Source organism: Pelmatolapia mariae, linkage group LG20 (genome assembly GCF_036321145.2).
Source record: "Pelmatolapia mariae isolate MD_Pm_ZW linkage group LG20, Pm_UMD_F_2, whole genome shotgun sequence".
NCBI classification, from domain to species: domain Eukaryota; kingdom Metazoa; phylum Chordata; class Actinopteri; order Cichliformes; family Cichlidae; genus Pelmatolapia; species Pelmatolapia mariae.
The window spans coordinates 10,877,930-10,895,304 of NC_086244.1; the positions used below are offsets into that span (position 1 = coordinate 10,877,930).

General features: G+C 47.3%; 1 long non-coding RNA gene across 1 annotated transcript; it reads right to left on the reverse strand.

Moving 5' to 3' along the window:
- Positions 1-9,487: 9,487 nt before the first annotated feature.
- On the reverse strand, positions 9,488-12,298 carry LOC134619422 (uncharacterized). Its single transcript, XR_010091975.1, has 3 exons — positions 12,146-12,298; positions 9,702-9,789; positions 9,488-9,535 (listed from the first exon to the last, which is right to left on the reverse strand). It is a non-coding gene; the product is annotated as an uncharacterized LOC134619422 (long non-coding RNA).
- Positions 12,299-17,375: the final 5,077 nt, after the last annotated feature.

The window sequence follows — 17,375 nt, forward strand, 5'->3', positions numbered from 1 at the left end:
AGACTACTTTTAATTAACTGCTTTAGCCCACTTATAAATGAAAATTTAAAAAACCTTGTTCATGACCTGTGTAGTATGTTAACACTATTGGAAGTATGAATAACTTGAACTCCAATTTTGAAGACACAACTTTCTTTCTTTTAAAAAAAGCTCTGACTTCTATTATGAGTCTGTGGTCTGGGAGAGAGTCCTGTAACTCTGTCTGCCAAATACAGTAAATAATGACCAATGTTGGGCAATTAATTATATAGTTACTTCTTCAAAAAAAGTAACTCAGTTTGGCAAACAACAAAGTTTTTTGCAGCTATTTTTTTAATGCAGCCAAGGTGTTTTTAAATAAACATTTCAAACTATTTACAGAACAATCAGCTGTTCTGCATCAAATTTGATGCCACACAAATTATTTGTGCCACTCCCAAAAATAATTTCTGTCCACTATGAGATAAAGGAGAACAACACAACCCTGACAACAGGAGATGTATCACTCTTGTAACACCTGTAACATTCAGCAGTCACCTCATTGTTCTGACACACACAACACAACTATTGACTACACTACACACTAACTACACAATATTTGCGCTAAACGTCTCAAATCTCTCATATCTCAAAACACCACCGTCACTCCTAAAACTTCCTCATGTTTCTTAACAACTGGATGCCACATTGCCATATCATTTTTTGATTGGTCGACATGGTACTTTTTTCGACCAATGGGAAAGGGTGGGGGGTTGGTTTTGTTTTTGCTCACAGGTGGAGAGCGCTTTCGAGCGTTTTCCTTATAAAACACCGTTTTTACCGTTTCTTCCCGCAGTAAATATAAACAACGACAGTATTCAGGAAGAAAACCAAACATTGTATATATTTTTATCATAACTCTGGTTTTACGTGGCCGATCAACACAATTTAAAAACTGGTATAAGTCCACACTTTTCCCTTTTTCAATTGTTCCATCTGTCCTGCTCACCTCTTCAATGGTTGTACACGTTGTCATTAACGTGGCTTCACTCCACATCAGCCACGCTTTGCCCTCTAAAACTCCAGTGTCGGCACATAAGGACGCTGTCATAGCCTGTCAACGACGTTGATTGGCTGCGTATATACGAATGTGAATCGCATCATTGGCTGGACTATGGGATAAGGTGGCATCGTTCTAAACCCATACGGGAGCAGCCAGTCACTTACTGACTAACACTGCAAAACAGAATTGTTAAAGTATTAATTTTAATTTCAATTCAGGTTAGATTTTTTTTTGTGCGCAACACAGATTTTCTGTGCGCAGAGACCGTGCCAGCAGTGCGCAATTGCGCACGTGCGCAGCTTAGAGGGAACATTGATTAAGACATTTAAAAACCAATAAAAGAACTTTAAAATCGATCCTGAAACACACGGGGAGCCAATGCAGCGATTGTAAAACCGGTGTAATGTGGGCCCGCCCTCTGGTCTTCGTCAGCACACGAGCTGCAGAGTTTTGCAAAAGTTGCAAAGGTGAAATATTCTTTTTGGGGAGACCAGAGAGCAGGGCATTACAGTAATCAATGCGACTGGTAATAAAAGCATGCATCAACATCTCCGTGTTGGCCCGAGAGAGAATAGGGCGGACTCTGGCTATATTTTTTAGATGATAAAATCCAATTTTGGTTACATGTTTAATATGTGGGATAAAACCAAGCTCAGAGTCAAGAATAACACCCAGGTTTTTCACTTGTAGTGAAGGGCATAGTGAAAATGCCTGTAATTTAGAGTTTAGAGTTTCTCTTTCTGAGCCTCAGGACCGATGATTAAAACTTCAGTTTTGTCCTGGTTAAGCTGTAAAAAGTTTTCCTCCATCCAAGATTTTATATCTAAAATACAGTTAAAAAGGGCATCCATTGGTCTGGTGTCATCAGGAGACACGGAGATATACAGCTGAGTATCATCAGCGTAACTGTGGAAGTTCACTCCATGCCTCCTGATGACGCCGCCAAGAGGGAGCATATACAAATTAAAAAGTACAGGGCCTAAAACCGACCCTTGAGGCACACCACATGTCATTTTATGGATCTTAGAGGAGCATGTATCCATACTCACCATAAAAGTTCTGTCTGAGAGATAGGAAGTGAACCAGTTGTGTACAGCACCAGAGAGGCCCACCATGTGTTTCAGTCTGTTTAAAAGTATAGCGTCGTCTACTGTATCAAAGGCTGCGCTTAGATCCAGTAGCACCAGGACTGAGAGCTTCTGGGCATCCCAGTTACATCTAATATCATTTAAAACCTTTAGGAGAGCGGTCTCTGTGCTGTGGTTCACCCGAAATCCAGACTGAAATATTTCTAGGATCTGTTTATCATTCAGAAAATCATTAATCTGAATAAAAACAAGTTTTTCTAAAATTTTACTTAAAAATGGTAAGTTGGATACAGGTCTGTAGTTATTAAAATTATTGCAATCCAAATTGCTCTTCTTCAGAAGGGGCCTCACCACTGCCGTTTTAAAGGCAACAGGGAAGACACACAACTGAAGAGAGCAATTCATCATGTATAAAAGCTCAGCTTCAAAAAATCCATAAAGTGTTTTAAAAAGTGGAGAGGGGATTGGATCTAAAAGACATGTGGTGGGTCTCACTGTGGAGAAAACTTTCTTAAGGTTCTCAGCATTAACCAGGACAAAGCTGTCCAGTGTCTCCTCGGGTACAGTCGAGCCCTCAGATGTGTTTAAAATCATATCACGAGAAGATAAAATATCACATCTGATGGTGTTGATTTTTCCCCTGAAGTGGTCTGCAAACTGCTCACAGAGTGAGTCTGTGGGGGTTCTTTGGGAGCTGTTAAAATCAGGGTTAAATAAGTGATCTATGGTGGAGAAGAGGACCTTGGGATTATTTTTGTTAATACTGATTATTTTGGTGAAGTATGAATTTCTTGAATCCCTTAGTGTACTATTGTAAATTTTAAGTTGCTCGCAAAGTATTTGATAGTTGATTTAATTTTTATTTTTCCTCCATCTCCTTTCTGCTGCCCTGCAATTTCTTTTGAGTTTTTTGACTTCTTCGTTTCTCCAGGGTGATACACGTTTTACGTTAATCTTTTTGGTGGTGAGTGGAGCAACGGAGTCAAGGCTTTTCTTCAGTTTGAGGTTAAAATGATTAAAGATAAAATCACAGGGTGCAGGTAGAATCGCAGGGGGGCATTTGTCTAAAACCCTGGTAAAATTTGCAGCCACTTCAGAGGTTAGATAGCGCCTCCTCACAGTTCGCACCGAGGTCTCCCGCTGAATAAAACCGGTGATGTTAAAAAACACACAGTAGTGGTCAGAGACAGCTAAGTCAACAACAGAGGACACACTGGTGGACAGCCCATGGGTGATGACCAGGTCCAGAGTGTGTCCTCTGTTGTGAGTCGGCTGCGTGACGTGCTGGGTAAAATCCATACAGTGAAGAAAGTTTAAGAATTCTTTTGATGCAGGGTCAGAAGGATTATCTATGTGCAGATTAAAATCACCGGTTAGAATTATCATGTTATATTTTGAATGTATGTTTGTTAAAAATTCTGAGAATTCCTTGATAAAAGCAGCACTGTCTTTAGGTGGTCTATAAATTGTGACAGATAAAACTGGAGGGCTGCTAAAAACAATAGCGTGGAATTCGAAAGTGGTAAAATGATCAAATAAAATTTGTTTGGTGGTGAGTGTGTTATTGGTTAAAGATGCAGTCCCACCACCTCTCTTACCACTTCTAATAGAAAAGGAGAAGTTAAAATTTGGTGGGGAGGCCTCAGTGAGAACAACTGGTGCATCCGAACCCAGCCATGTTTCAGTTAAAAATAAACAATCAAGTTTATTATCTAAAATTAAATCATTAATAATAAAAGACTTATTCAACAGAGAGCGGACATTTAAAAGTGCCATACTAATTGGGACTGGTGGATTTTTGACAGTAGAGTTCAATGAAGTCTGAGATTTTTGAAGAGGCCGGAGGTTATTAATGTTTTTGGAGTTACTGGATTTATGATAATTGTGTTGCTCTCTGTTTGTGATTATGATGGGTATTGTGTTGACTGTGGGAGAGAGAGGTCCGAGTCAAGAGTTTTGTGTATTACTGTTAAAAGTGGAACAAATATAGGAGCTGGGACCAGGGGGACATCAGTCAGTGGAGGACAGATCAGCGGGTAGTGTCGGTTTGGGGTAATGACAGGGCCGTGTGCGGGAGTGCTGTACGCCAAATATCAAATTGGCGGACAGCAAACGGCGTCCCCAGGCGTTGAGGTGGAGTCCGTCTGCCCCAAAAAGATGCCTCCTCTCCCAGAAGGCATCAAAATTGTTAATAAAACCCACGGCGTGGGAGACACAGGCGGAGGAGAGCCAGGTGTTAAGGCTGAGCAGCCGGCTGAAACGGCCTATCCCTCTGCCGCAGGTGGGGGTGGGCCCGGAGATAAAAGCACTCACCTGCAACTGACCAAGGAGGCTGAAGAGTTGGAGGAAGTCCAGCTTCAGCAGCTCAGATTGCTGTTTGGGGATGTCATTGGTGCCGATGTGGATGATGAGCCGGTTGGCCTGTGGGTGGGACGCCAGGATGTTGGGAATTCTGTCCACTATGTCGACAACGGTGGTTCCCGGGAACGACAGCGTGAGCGCCCCCCTCATCTGCACGTTCCTGACGATGGAATCTCCGAGGACCAGCGTGGAGAGAGGAGATTCCACCGGGGACTGCTGGCCATCTGAGACGCCTGCGCCACGGCACCGGGGGTGTTCAGATGGAGATGCACCAGCCGGACCGCGTGCGTGACTCCCAGGTAGCTGCGCCGTGGGTCTCCGAGGAGCCGGGGTGAAGAACAGTTCTCCACGGCGAGTTTGCGCCACAGCGCCGGGCTGCCCGCCACGGCTCCGGGGACGTAGTGGTGGAGATGGTGCAGACTTCAGCGACACAGCGGGGTGGCGAGGGCTAGCGGCCAGAGGAGGAAGGTCCAAAGGATCCAGGATACTGAATTTATTCTTCAGCACTACCGCACCGGAGGGGTGAGGGTGCGAGAGACGGATCCTCCTGGCCCCTCTGCAGCCACCGCGCGTCCCAACCATGGTCCATGGCACTGGTTGGAGTGGAGTGGAGCTGACCAGAGCCTTGGGTCTGGCCCCTAGTTGAAACCAGCAGTTCTCGTCCGTGGCAGAAACACCAGCGACACAAGTTTGGAGCCTGGGTTGACTGTTGGCGGGATCTTGGGACACAACAGCTGAGTGGTGCACTGTGTCGACTAGCTCAGCGCTAGTAGCGGTGGTTTGAGCTTTGCCAAGGAGGATCGTGTCAAGATCGCGTTCTGCCCCCTGGATTTGGTATAGCGTGGATATCCTTTGCTCCAGCTCGATCACTTTTTGGCTCAGGTTGACACAGCTTTCACAACCGGATGTTGAGGTAAGTGGTGCCATTCCGAAATCTCGTACCAGTGACAGCGTCAACAACGAAAAACTGCCACTTTAGCTTACGTTTAGCTAGTTGTGGCAGTTGCTAGTGATTAGCTAGTTTTTCTGCAGCTTTGTAATGTAAACTGTTGGCTAACCAGTGTCAAAAATATCGATATCAGGAAAAACACCTGAAAAACACCCTTTTTTCCACTTTTTTCCACTTACTCGGTTCAGCGCGACTCACAACAGTCACAAACAAACTGTTGTGAGATGAAGTAGAAAGGTGCTGCTGATGTTCCAGCCCCGTCTCCAGACGCTCACAGTCAGTACAGGTTCTTCTTAGTCGTACCTTATGAGTGCCGAGGTTTGGCAGGGTTGTGAGAACAGCGTGAGCTGGGACGGGATTCTTTTCTTTGGTCAGTTTGAACAAAAGAAGCAGCACGAGGGGCGGGGCCTGCAGAGGGAAACGCCCACATCAGCAAACACACCAACCAAACATTAAATGCACTTTGTCAGACCTTACAGAGGCTGCATCATCCACCTGTACGTGTACACAAACTGACAGCTTCACAGCATGTTCAGCATAAACAGATAAAGCAGGGTCGAGTCTGCCCTCGTGATACTAAATGTGTTGTGCCCATCTTGTACTCTGCAGTCAGTTAAAGCTTCATAGATCACACATGAAGTCCTGACACTTTAGTATGAGACAGGTTACAAATAAGGAAACAGTGAGACAGCATCACGGTCCTTAGATACACCACGCTGCTGTGCAGTGTCACAGCTCTTAATTACCACCACACACCTAATGGCACACCCAGCCTTAACTGTTGCAGAGCGACCGCTTCACCTGCACGGCCCGAGAGCGAGAGGGAGGGGCAAAGAAAATAAAGCTGAGCGATGACACGTTTAATGCTGTCGGGCCAAAAACATCACTTTGAATCAATATCACTGCAGTAAATCATCATTAAGGTTTCATAGTGGTTAGCTTCTGGCTTTTCCTGTAACAAAGACCTGCTGCTGCACGTAGGCAGATTTAAGATGACAAGTACGAGCGAGCAGAGATCTCCAGAGGACTCAAATATGCCAACAACCTTCAACCAGTGCATCCAAACACCAGTGTGTGCAGCACTCTGGGAGCAATTAGAGCAGAAGGTGAATCCTCTGGGGCCCGGTGCACGCTTGAGTAATGAGGGGTAAACTTCACACTTCATCTGGAGCTAGTAACTCCAACACAAGTCCAGAGGGAGGTCTGTCCCCTTACAGCACTCCCTAAGCACTCCCTTTATACGGCAGCAGATTAGCAGCAATCACACAGCATTGACAGCTTTTATCTTCCTGCTGATCTGAACCATTTCAAAGTCATGTGTTGGTGCCAAAATACCAGGTTATCAACATGTGTTTACTTAGAAAGACAAACACAAGCTAGCTCCCTTACATACAATATATCTACATGTCAGAGGGAACATGCATTACTTTATATTCAGTCCACAGATTTAAGAGAACCAGTTGTGTGGGTTATCTACCTGGCAGGGGTCGGCAGCAGCGACAGCCTGGCTTGCTTTCAAAGCCAGCTGGCAGATGTTTTCCTGACCCGTGATGATGAGATAAGTCACAATCAGGACAAGAGAGGAGGACAGGCGCTGGCTGGACGACAGGGCGGAGCTGACCGCCAACAGCCAATCGGTCGCTGCTGCTGGATTGTTGGCCAGTTTGCGCAGTACCGACAAAGACACGCTGAGCTCACTATACCAGGAACTCAGAGACAGAGGCAGTGATGGGGCAGGCTGAGGGGAGACAGATTCATGAGAAACAAATGATAAAGAACAAAGAGCAAAGCTACAGATGCACCATGAATGTTAATGAAGTGGAATTTAAGGATCAAGCAAAGCATCCCAGAGGAACAACACTCCAGAGACTGGATGCTGACCCTGAAGAAGAGGCCATGGTAAAGCCCTGTTGCTATGACACTGAGAGGGAAACAGTATTTTTGGATGGATGTCATCTATGCTTTAATGCTCTTGTGTCTGCCGACTCAGTGTTTTGTGTTTCCTTATGCTTTTGTTTATTCTGCTCCCACTTCTGTGTTCTGTCTGTCTATGGTGTCACACTGTCTGTTTGTGAATCTGCCTGTTCAGTCTGGTTCTGTGTCTGTGAGTTTCCTGTTTTATTCTGAAGGTCTCTGTCTCATGTGAGTGTGTTCGGTTTACGTTCCCCTGTCCCGTCAGCTTTGATCTCTCCCAGGTGTGTTCCCCTCCTGTTGCTCATCCCTTGACTGCTGCTATGTGTATTTAAGCCCTGTGTGTTCTCCTGCATGTTGCCGGTTCGTCTGTGTTCAACGGTGTCCTGTTCCTCGTCTGCGTCTCTCTGCGTCTCTCTGCCTCTCACCCCGTTCATATGATCTCCGGTTTATTATTTAGTTTTCCCAGTTTAGGTTTATTCTGTAAATTCTCTTCCCTCACTGCCTGTTTTTGCCACTCCACCACTTTTAAATGAACGCCACTCGAATCAGCAGTCACTGCCTGCATTTTGGGTCCTCCTTTTCCTCCAACACCACACGGCTCGCCTGGGCAGCCGTGACAGCTCTATCCACTCACCACCTAACAGCTACCTGCAGTATTGTAACAGTGTTTGAATTATGTGGCTACACCTCAAAGAAAGACTCCAAGAACTGAATGTAAGAAGCAGGCCTGGGTTACCTGCTGGGCTACCTGCTGTGTTACCTGCTGTGTTACCTGCTGGGCTACCTGCTGGGTTACCTGCTGGGTTACCTGCTGGGTTACCTGCTGTGTTACCTGCTGTGTTACCTGCTGTGTTACCTGCTGGGCTACCTGCTGGGTTACCTGCTGTGTTACCTGCTGGGCTACCTGCTGTGTTACCTGCTGTGTTACCTGCTGGGTTACCTGCTGGGCTACCTGCTGGGTTACCTGCTGGGCTACCTGCTGTGTTACCTGCTGTGTTACCTGCTGTGTTACCTACTGTGTTACCTGCTGGGTTACCTGCTGTGTTACCTGCTGAGTTACCTGCCGGGCTACCTGCTGGGCTACCTGCTGTGTTACCTGCTGTGTTACCTGCTGTGTTACCTGCTGAGTTACCTGCTGTGTTACCTGCTGAGTTACCTGCTGGGCTACCTGCTGGGTTACCTGCTGTGTTACCTGCTGGGTTACCTGCTGTGTTACCTGCTGAGTTACCTGCTGAGTTACCTGCTGTGTTACCTGCTGGGCTACCTACTGGGTTACCTGCTGGGCTACCTGCTGTGTTACCTGCTGTGTTACCTGCTGTGTTACCTGCTGGGCTACCTGCTGGGTTACCTGCTGGGCTACCTGCTGTGTTACCTGCTGTGTTACCTGCTGGGTTACCTGCTGTGTTACCTGCTGAGTTACCTGCTGTGTTACCTGCTGAGTTACCTGCTGGGCTACCTGCTGTGTTACCTGCTGAGTTACCTGCTGGGCTACCTGCTGTGTTACCTGCTGTGTTACCTGCTGGGTTACCTGCTGTGTTACCTGCTGGGTTACCTGCTGAGTTACCTGCTGTGTTACCTGCTGGGCTACCTACTGGGTTACCTGCTGGGCTACCTGCTGTGTTACCTGCTGGGCTACCTGCTGGGCTACCTGCTGGGTTACCTGCTGGGCTACCTGCTGTGTTACCTGCTGAGTTACCTGCTGGGTTACCTGCTGTGTTACCTGCTGGGCTACCTGCTGGGTTACCTGCTGGGTTACCTGCTGGGTTACCTGCTGGGCTACCTGCTGGGTTACCTGCTGTGTTACCTGCTGGGTTACCTGCTGGGCTACCTGCTGGGTTACCTGCTGGGTTACATGCTGAGTTACCTGCTGGGTTACCTGCTGGGTTACCTGCTGGGCTACCTGCTGGGTTACCTGCTGGGCTACCTGCTGGGTTACCTACTGGGTTACCTGCTGGGCTACCTGCTGGGTTACCTGCTGAGTTACCTGCTGGGCTACCTGCTGGGTTACCTGCTGGGGTTTATCTGTGGGCCTGCTAATGCTGCGCAGCAGGCTGTGCGCCAGCCTGTGGTTGGTGCTGTGTGTGTTCTGGTCAGACAGCGGCTTAGTGAGACCCAAGCAGGACAGGAGCTGCAACATGGGAAGAATCAGGACCAGACTCAACCAGGGCGAAGCCTCCGCTTGTTCGGGGACCAAACTCAGTGCTGTGTTGAGAGAAAGAATATCTCATGTAGGACACAAAGCTCTGTGAGGTTCCAACCATGACCTGCACACAGAACCTAGTTTTGTTCCCACTAATTCTTTCACTGCTTCAGAGTCTCTTAAAGGAAGCTAAAGCCAGCAGAGCTTTGTCCAAAATAATCACTTTACCAAGTCTGAGAAGGCTGGTCAGCTGATCTGAAGGGGCTTCCAACAAGAGCAAGGCCACGCCCATCATCAGCTCATCCAACAGCAACTCCTACAGAAAACAAACAGCGATGCCAACAGGTCAATACAGGCCGCAGGCTCCAGGCCACAGAGGCCCGAGGGCTTACACATTACAGCACTGACAAGGTTCACAATGGGGGACATTTGACCCACATGTGTAAACCTCTCTATAGGCCAGAAGGCATCTTGTTCCATTCACTGACATCACCAGCAGACTGACAGCTAATAAATAAGTCAGCATGTTTGGTTTTGTAAGCGTGGACAGGATCGATGGTCAGGCTTCCTCTCAGAGAGGCTCCAACTGCAGGATGTGAATGATGTTAATAAGGTGAAACGTGTAAACAGAATCGGTCCCAGCATGGAGACAGTGTGTGAAGAAGACTCTGTATTTACATGAACCAATCACCACTGCAGAGCAGTTCATTTAATCCCTACGTAAGAAGATCTTTGTAACCGTCACTACAGCTGTTTCTGTGATGAAGAGTTTCAGTCAGCTTTCAATAATCAGCTGTTTGGATGAGATGGAGCGCAGAGACCAACAAGTGCTCAGCATCCCTGGGAACAAACCACTTCAGGTGACCCATCATGGAGCTCATCCAGAGGATGCAGAGGATGCAGAGCAGCGATAAAGCAAAGGGTGAAGAATCTAAAACATGTGCTGAGTTACTTCCTTCCACACATGTTCATAGTTCTGATGGCTTCAGTGAAAATTAGTCTAAACTAATTTTTCACACTAATTCTGGTCACACAGCGTCTCCAACACTGCTTTCTTTCATGTGACTGTAGCCTGAGGGTGCACAGCCTGACTTCATCACATAAGTTAGTGTAAACAAACCTGATGACAGCCATGAAAATGAGCAGAGGCAGAGACTGTAGTGCAGGGCTGTCACACACACAGGCCACATGTACTTCTATCAGAGATCATTCACGTGTTATTAACGGCTCGTCAGTACGTAGGAGCCGAATCTTCAACCCTGCTGAGAAGCCATGTAGGAGGGGTGGGACTGTATTTTAATGGGCACACCATGCAGCCAATCACACGCAGAGTGTCTGGGATCATACCATTATGTGACAGAAAGAACGGGGAGTGTAGGGACACAGAGGGCCTTTCTCAATATGTGTACTTGTGCGTACTTGCGTTCTCGTGTACTCGTGATACGTCATCAGTCGGAGACCAAGTACTGTTCCAATTCGAAGTACGCATCAAGCCGAGAACGCGAAAAAGTCCCGGATGTGTTCTCGCTTCGCCCGTTTTATCGAGCATGCATCGGTGGTGACTTGTGTGGACTTGGTACAGCTAAATATCCCAGAATGCATTTCGTCCAAAACTCAAAGGCGGCAATAGCGGACGAGCGGGGCTAAAAACTTTTAAATATTACTCTTTCTGGGTCACAAAATAAACTTTTAAGTTATTTTCAAGCGAGATTGTAGCTGTGTAAACGTCAAATATCTGCTCGATTTATCAAGATATCATATATTTCCAAACGTGCTCCGACGTTTTCGGAGACGTCTGTGACCGCCAGCTCCATAGCAGACAGCGAGGTCGAGGATCACTAGAGCCGGCGAGAACAGCGGACTCCCGGCACATCGTTTTTATTAAGGTATGTACACGTATGTACATTTACACTATTTTTATTAATAGAGGTTTCACTACTGAGGTTAAAAATGATATATAAGTCACTTAGATCACTTCTAAATGTTAATGTTTGGTTTATTTGAGTTTTTTATTTGTTCCTGAGTAAACCGGTTTGGCTGTGATTAAAGTTAAGCTTCATAACATGTTAATCACAGTTAAATTAAGAGGGGACGGCAGTAAAAACTCCGGACCTGTGACATCATCAAGTACGCTGGTGTTCCAATTGTACAAATCGCGAGTACGTACTCGCGTTCTCGGCGAGTCCGTACTCCCGTGCGTTCTCGGCCAGTACGTACTCGCCGAGAACGCGAGTACGTACTCGCGTACTTGAGAATTGAGAAACGGCCAGAGACACGGGGTAAAGTGAGTTTTCAGCCATCATGGAGGACAAAAGGTTTCACACCTGTTCAGGCCTTAAACTCAGGTGTGCTCTCCCTGGTAGCAACAAGGCTTTTATGAAAACACTGAACCCAAAAATGCTACATTTCTACAAAGTGTGTTTGAATGTCAGATATTCACATGTGTGCATGTCCATGTCAGCCCGCTGCAGTGAGTGAAGAAGCTGATCAGCATTAATGCCAAATAACCAGCTGCTGTGAGTCCAGGCTCAGGTTTGGAACAGAGATATTTGCACATGTAAAACAAAAAGCATCACTTTTGTTTTCTTCCATATTTAGGCTCGCTCACGTTAACTAGCACAGCAGCGCGGCTTCTTTATTTTTGTTGGTGTCTGATTGTTTAGAGTGATCACCTGACAGGCTGGAACCAGCTGCTGTATTAAGCCGATTATCGGTCTGCAGTCTCCGTTTAACTCGAGGCATCGCCGACACGCACACAGCAGCTGCAGAGCCAGCGCCGCTTTCTCTGGTTTCCACTGGTCACCAGAGGTCCCAGTTAGATCTTGGAGCAGAGCACCCACAAACGCACACAGCTCCAGGACTGCCTCCACGCTGTCCACCTGCAGGGACAGAGAGGAGAGGCTGACGTAGCTCCATCCTGCTCCGTGTCTTTGTACAGTTACCTAACATGACTTCAGTGTGTTACCTGCATGTGTGGAACCAGCTGACAAAGACAGAGCAGCAGCCTGTCAGACACTGGGGACAGCGTTTCCTGCTCCTTGTTCTGGGGGGCGGACCTGGATCCTCCCTGAATGGGCAGCATCACCCTAAGAAGACTCTGTCGAAGCAGCGCGTGCTCGGGTTGCCTGTGAGGTTGGCAGTATAGGTACCGAAGGAAGGGGGCCAGCATGGTGATATAAGCCGCTTTATCTCTGTAACGTACACACACACTGGAGTCATAAGAATCTCTGAAAATATATCATCTCATAATGTCCAAGTGTCTTCAAAGTAGTGTACAACATAACAGGCTACGATAGGAACCAGTAAGACTTACCTGTCAACAGCTTTCTGGATAAAGTCATCGATCTCGAACAGCAGAGTCGGCCAGCAGTCCGCTCTGTTCTCCAGGGCTGTGACGTACGGGTGAGGGCTGCTCCTGCAATGGGACGGGTCAGTGTCCCAGCTCTGATTCAAATCATGGTCCCAACAAACCACTGAGTCAGTCTATTACAACGAAGACAAACTAAGAAGGCCTCAATCCACACAAGAGCTGTTGCCCTCCTTCTCTCACCCCAACCAATCACAGCAGATGGCCCCGCCCCTCCCTGAGCCTATTTCTGTCGGAGGTTTCTTCCTGTTAAAAGGGAGAGCCTGGGGCGGTCTGCTTGCCTCCACCCCGGGGGAAAGGGTCACGTCTCTTGGGTCTGGGTGCCGTTTCCCCCTCTGGGGGCGAGGGTACCTGGACCTGGGGCATAGAGTATGTTTGGGGAGTATGATTGTGTGTACATGTCTATGTATGTCTATCCCTACGTTGGGTGAGTGCTGAGTGTTTGTATATGTGTGCATGAGGGTGGGAAAGCATGTTTATGTCTGTGTGTGCCTGTTTGTCGGTGTCCATATGTCAGGTCGGGTCTTAGACTCCACCTCCCTGGGTACTCCCAGGCCCTCCAAGTGTGGAGGCCTATCTCCCCTCACCACACTCCCTGCTGGTAACTGATGCCCTCAGGGGTTGGTGCATTGGTGGTTCTTGGTGTCCGGGGCTGGGCGCTCAGGTATGCACCAGCTCACTCCCGGTGGCTACTTGGCGGGGCCTGGTACCTGTCGCTCAGTCAGGCCTCTTCCGGGGCAAAGGGGGCCCTCGGGCCTCCGGCCTCGGGGCCTGCAACTCAGTTCACTCTGGCACAGCTGGCTGCCGGCAGAGCCGGCGGGCACGCCGGTGCAGCCCCCTCTGGCTTCTGCTCCGTGGCTACTGGGTGACCCCCTCGTCTGGGGATGTCCTCAGCCCTTCCTAGGAAGGTGGCACGTATGCCCCTCCGGTGGTACTCCTTGGGCTCTCGCACTCTGGGGCCTCTGGATGTCTGGAGCCTGGATCTCCTCCATGCCTGCTTCATGCCCTGGAGGACGGGGCTATGGCCCTCCACACCCTCTAGCAGACCGTTACATGGGGAAACCTTTGGTATACAAGCGCGTTGATCCACACAGGTGTGCACACGGGTGTTCACTGTTCGTAGACATAAACTACACCTTTCTTAGCTGCTACTTCAAAGCACATTGTGCGCTGTCTGTCCTGCGTGCTGCACAACAACTTTCAATATTTAGTATTTACTGCTGTTCACACTTAGCTAGATTAACGTGATGGTGTTGTGTTTAGTATGTGGCTTTGTTTTGGGTTTTTTTGCTTGTTTTCTCTTCTTTTTCTCTCAACAGGTGATCCAGGAGTTTTTTTTTTTCTCTTTGTCTTTGTAAGTGCCCTTTCTCACTGTCCCTTTTCCCTTCTGTTTTTTCTTTTCCTTCCTCTCTTTCTTTCTCCCTTTCCTATCCCTCAATCATGTCTGTCCCATCTGTAACAACTGAAAATAAAATAAATAATAACAACAAAGTTTGATCAAATGGACCAATACGGCAATGACATGATGATCCATTTGGCAAAATAAATCCATTTGGTATCCTTGTTGGTCTTCAGATAACAATTCTGATGGCTAAAGAACCAAATGGGACAGACAAAAAAAAAAAAAAAAAAAAAAAGAAGGGAGTTTTTCCTTCCCACTGTCGCCAAAGTGCTGCTCATAGGGGGTCATACGATTGTTGGGTTTTTCTCTGTATTATTATAGGATATACTGTACAATATAAAGCACCTTGAGGTGACTGTTGTTGTGATTTGTTGCTGTATGAACAAAACTGAATTACAAGTTCTCCAAAGAACAAGTGCAAATTGTTAACACTAAAAACTATTGTTACGACTGGGATCGTAATCATATGCAAATTTGAGTGTGCAGGTGCTCCTCCGTGGTTGGTGCATCCAGGGTGGATGGCTCGCACCGATTGGCTGAGGACCGGGAGGCAGCGGATAAGAAGAGACCGATAGGGACTGCCATTCATTCATCCTCGGCCCAACCCAACCGGCAGACCGTTCACTATGTCACTATGTTGATTTGATGTTAGAGCATGTAGGGGTGGACCGCCTTTTTGTTTGATCAGTTTTCTCCTGTTTTTGTTAGGCAGGGAGGAAAGTGATTGTCATTTGGTTTAGTTCTTTTGAGTAGGTAAGTTGTGTTTATTCTTGAGATAGGCTACCTTTTGTTTGTTGTTTTGGCCTTGGGTTCACCCTGAAGTTATGATATGCTCCCTTCCTTTGTTTAACTGCACTCACTGTAAATAAATCACTGTCACAAAATAGTAAGTGTGTGACGTGCTGCTTGGGGTTGGATGGGGATGGATCACCCTTTATGTTGTGGTCTGGCCGCGCCTAGACGGGCCATAACATAATTGACAGTGTTATTTTAAAGCATCGATCCTTTACTATTGGCCAAGTGCTACACATCGTCACTTTTGCAAAATGTAGTCATATAAATAGTCCTCCAACATCCACACTGTTTACACACAAACTGGATTTATACACCCACTCCCACAGTGACAATCTAAAGGCAAAATGTCACGTAGCTGCCACCTATGAGGATGAAAACATGCTTAAAAATATTGTGTACTCACACGCACCTCTAACCAGAGTCGAGTTTGAGAGACTAAACGTTAGCAGTTCCATACACACTAATGCATCCACTAATACCATTATAGATCCAGCCTTTGAATGAAGTGCTGTGTGCCTGTGACAGCCTGCACTGTGGGCCAGACGTCTAGTCCTCCGTGTTTCCAGTCTTCACATGACGTAACCTGTCTGACCATATGTGTCACCCTTCAGCACGCCATTTCCAGACCCTGAGTTTCAATACAGCGCCACCTCGTCAGCCTATCAGAGCACTCCCCACGTTTCAGCACAAAGGAAGCAAACAATCAGGAGTTTCTTCTGTTTATTGTGACTCAAAGTCTGTTGGTGTTTCAGAGCAATTTGGACAGGGGAGATCTTTCTGTTGCACCGCTGATTTTTATATGGATGTTCACGAGTGTCTTTGACTTTCAGGTGAAGTCTGCATTCATCCACAGGACAGATTTTATACACTAAAAAGAGGAGAGCTCACTATATTGGGACCAAAACATCACTTTTAATGTTAAAACCCTGTTCGTTCTTACAGCGGCCCCATCACTGCAGCCACAGCACCGTCTGTCACTCTGTCCTCACTCGTGAACAACACCCACAGATACTTAAACGCCTCCAACTTGGGCGCCAGCTCGTCCTTGAACAACAGTGGGTGCTCCACTGTTTTTTTTAGCTTTGAACCACAGCCTCAGACTTGGAGGTGCTGATTCTCATTCCCAATGTTTCACACGCAGCTGCAGAATGACTCAAAACAGCATCGATAACAACACCCACCAGGAATAGATCTGACAGTGATGGCAAAACGGACCAAGCTCAAAAAGTCTTGCTCCATTCCCTCACCAAGCTCCTCGTACAGCTGAGTTTTTGCTTCAGCTATTGCAAGAGTAACACTCATCCTGTCGATAGCTGCCAGAAGATAACCAAGCCTAACAGGACGCTTCCAACCTGCTGCTCCCTGAACCTCGAATGTCTATCTTCTGGTTCAGGGATTGCCCCCACCACATTAAAGTCCCCCAGTAGGACTATAGAGTTGCTAGATGGGGTACCCACTTCACCCAGCAACTCTAAAAAGTACTCTAAACAACTGTTAGTCACATGTGCACAAATGACTCTCGGCACCTGTTCCCAACATGACGGCACGGGGAAGCAACCGTCCTGTCCACCAGGGGAAACTTCTAAATGCTGGCATCAAATCAGGGAGATACAAACGTACCCATTCCCTGCCTGCCACCTCTCACTCTTTACATGTTGTCAGTATTTTTCAACATCACACACTAGTTTGGGATTCTCATGCTCCAAGAGCCAGTTTATAGCTGGGACTGAAGCACCAGGGCTAGGGATGGGTATCGCAAACCGGTTCTTGTTGAGAACCGGTTCCCACTGTTTCAATTCCTTGGAATCGTTTGCCATTTTTGCAAACGATTCCCTTATCGATTCCAGTCACCCCGAATGACGTCACCACGTTGCGGAGCGTCATTTACCTGGCAGGGCGCCTAAGCGGCTCAAACGCTCAAAAGTTTGGTCATACTTTACGAGAACGGATGACAACAGGGCAACTTGCAATACTTGCAAAGTAGATATTGCATTTAAGGGAGGAAACACTACGAATATGCAAAAGCATTTGCTCACAAAACACGCGATGACCTTAAATGAATGTCGTGTTTTTAATTCCGCTCCAGACTCGTGAATCTCAACGCAGCAGCAGCGGTAACGTTTGCACGTCCTCTCCCGTTAATGCGGCAGGTAAATAATCAACTAACAGTGCATATTATGTTAGCATGATCTGCCTTATTACAAAACCTGCCATTACTGTGCATTTAGGTGACCATGATGAGAGAGACAGAGTCTGGCTGGCGCTCGCTGGCAGTTCTCGCTGCAGTCTACCGGTAGCGTCTCCTTTCAGGCCAGGATAGACGAGTGTCACCGAGCAG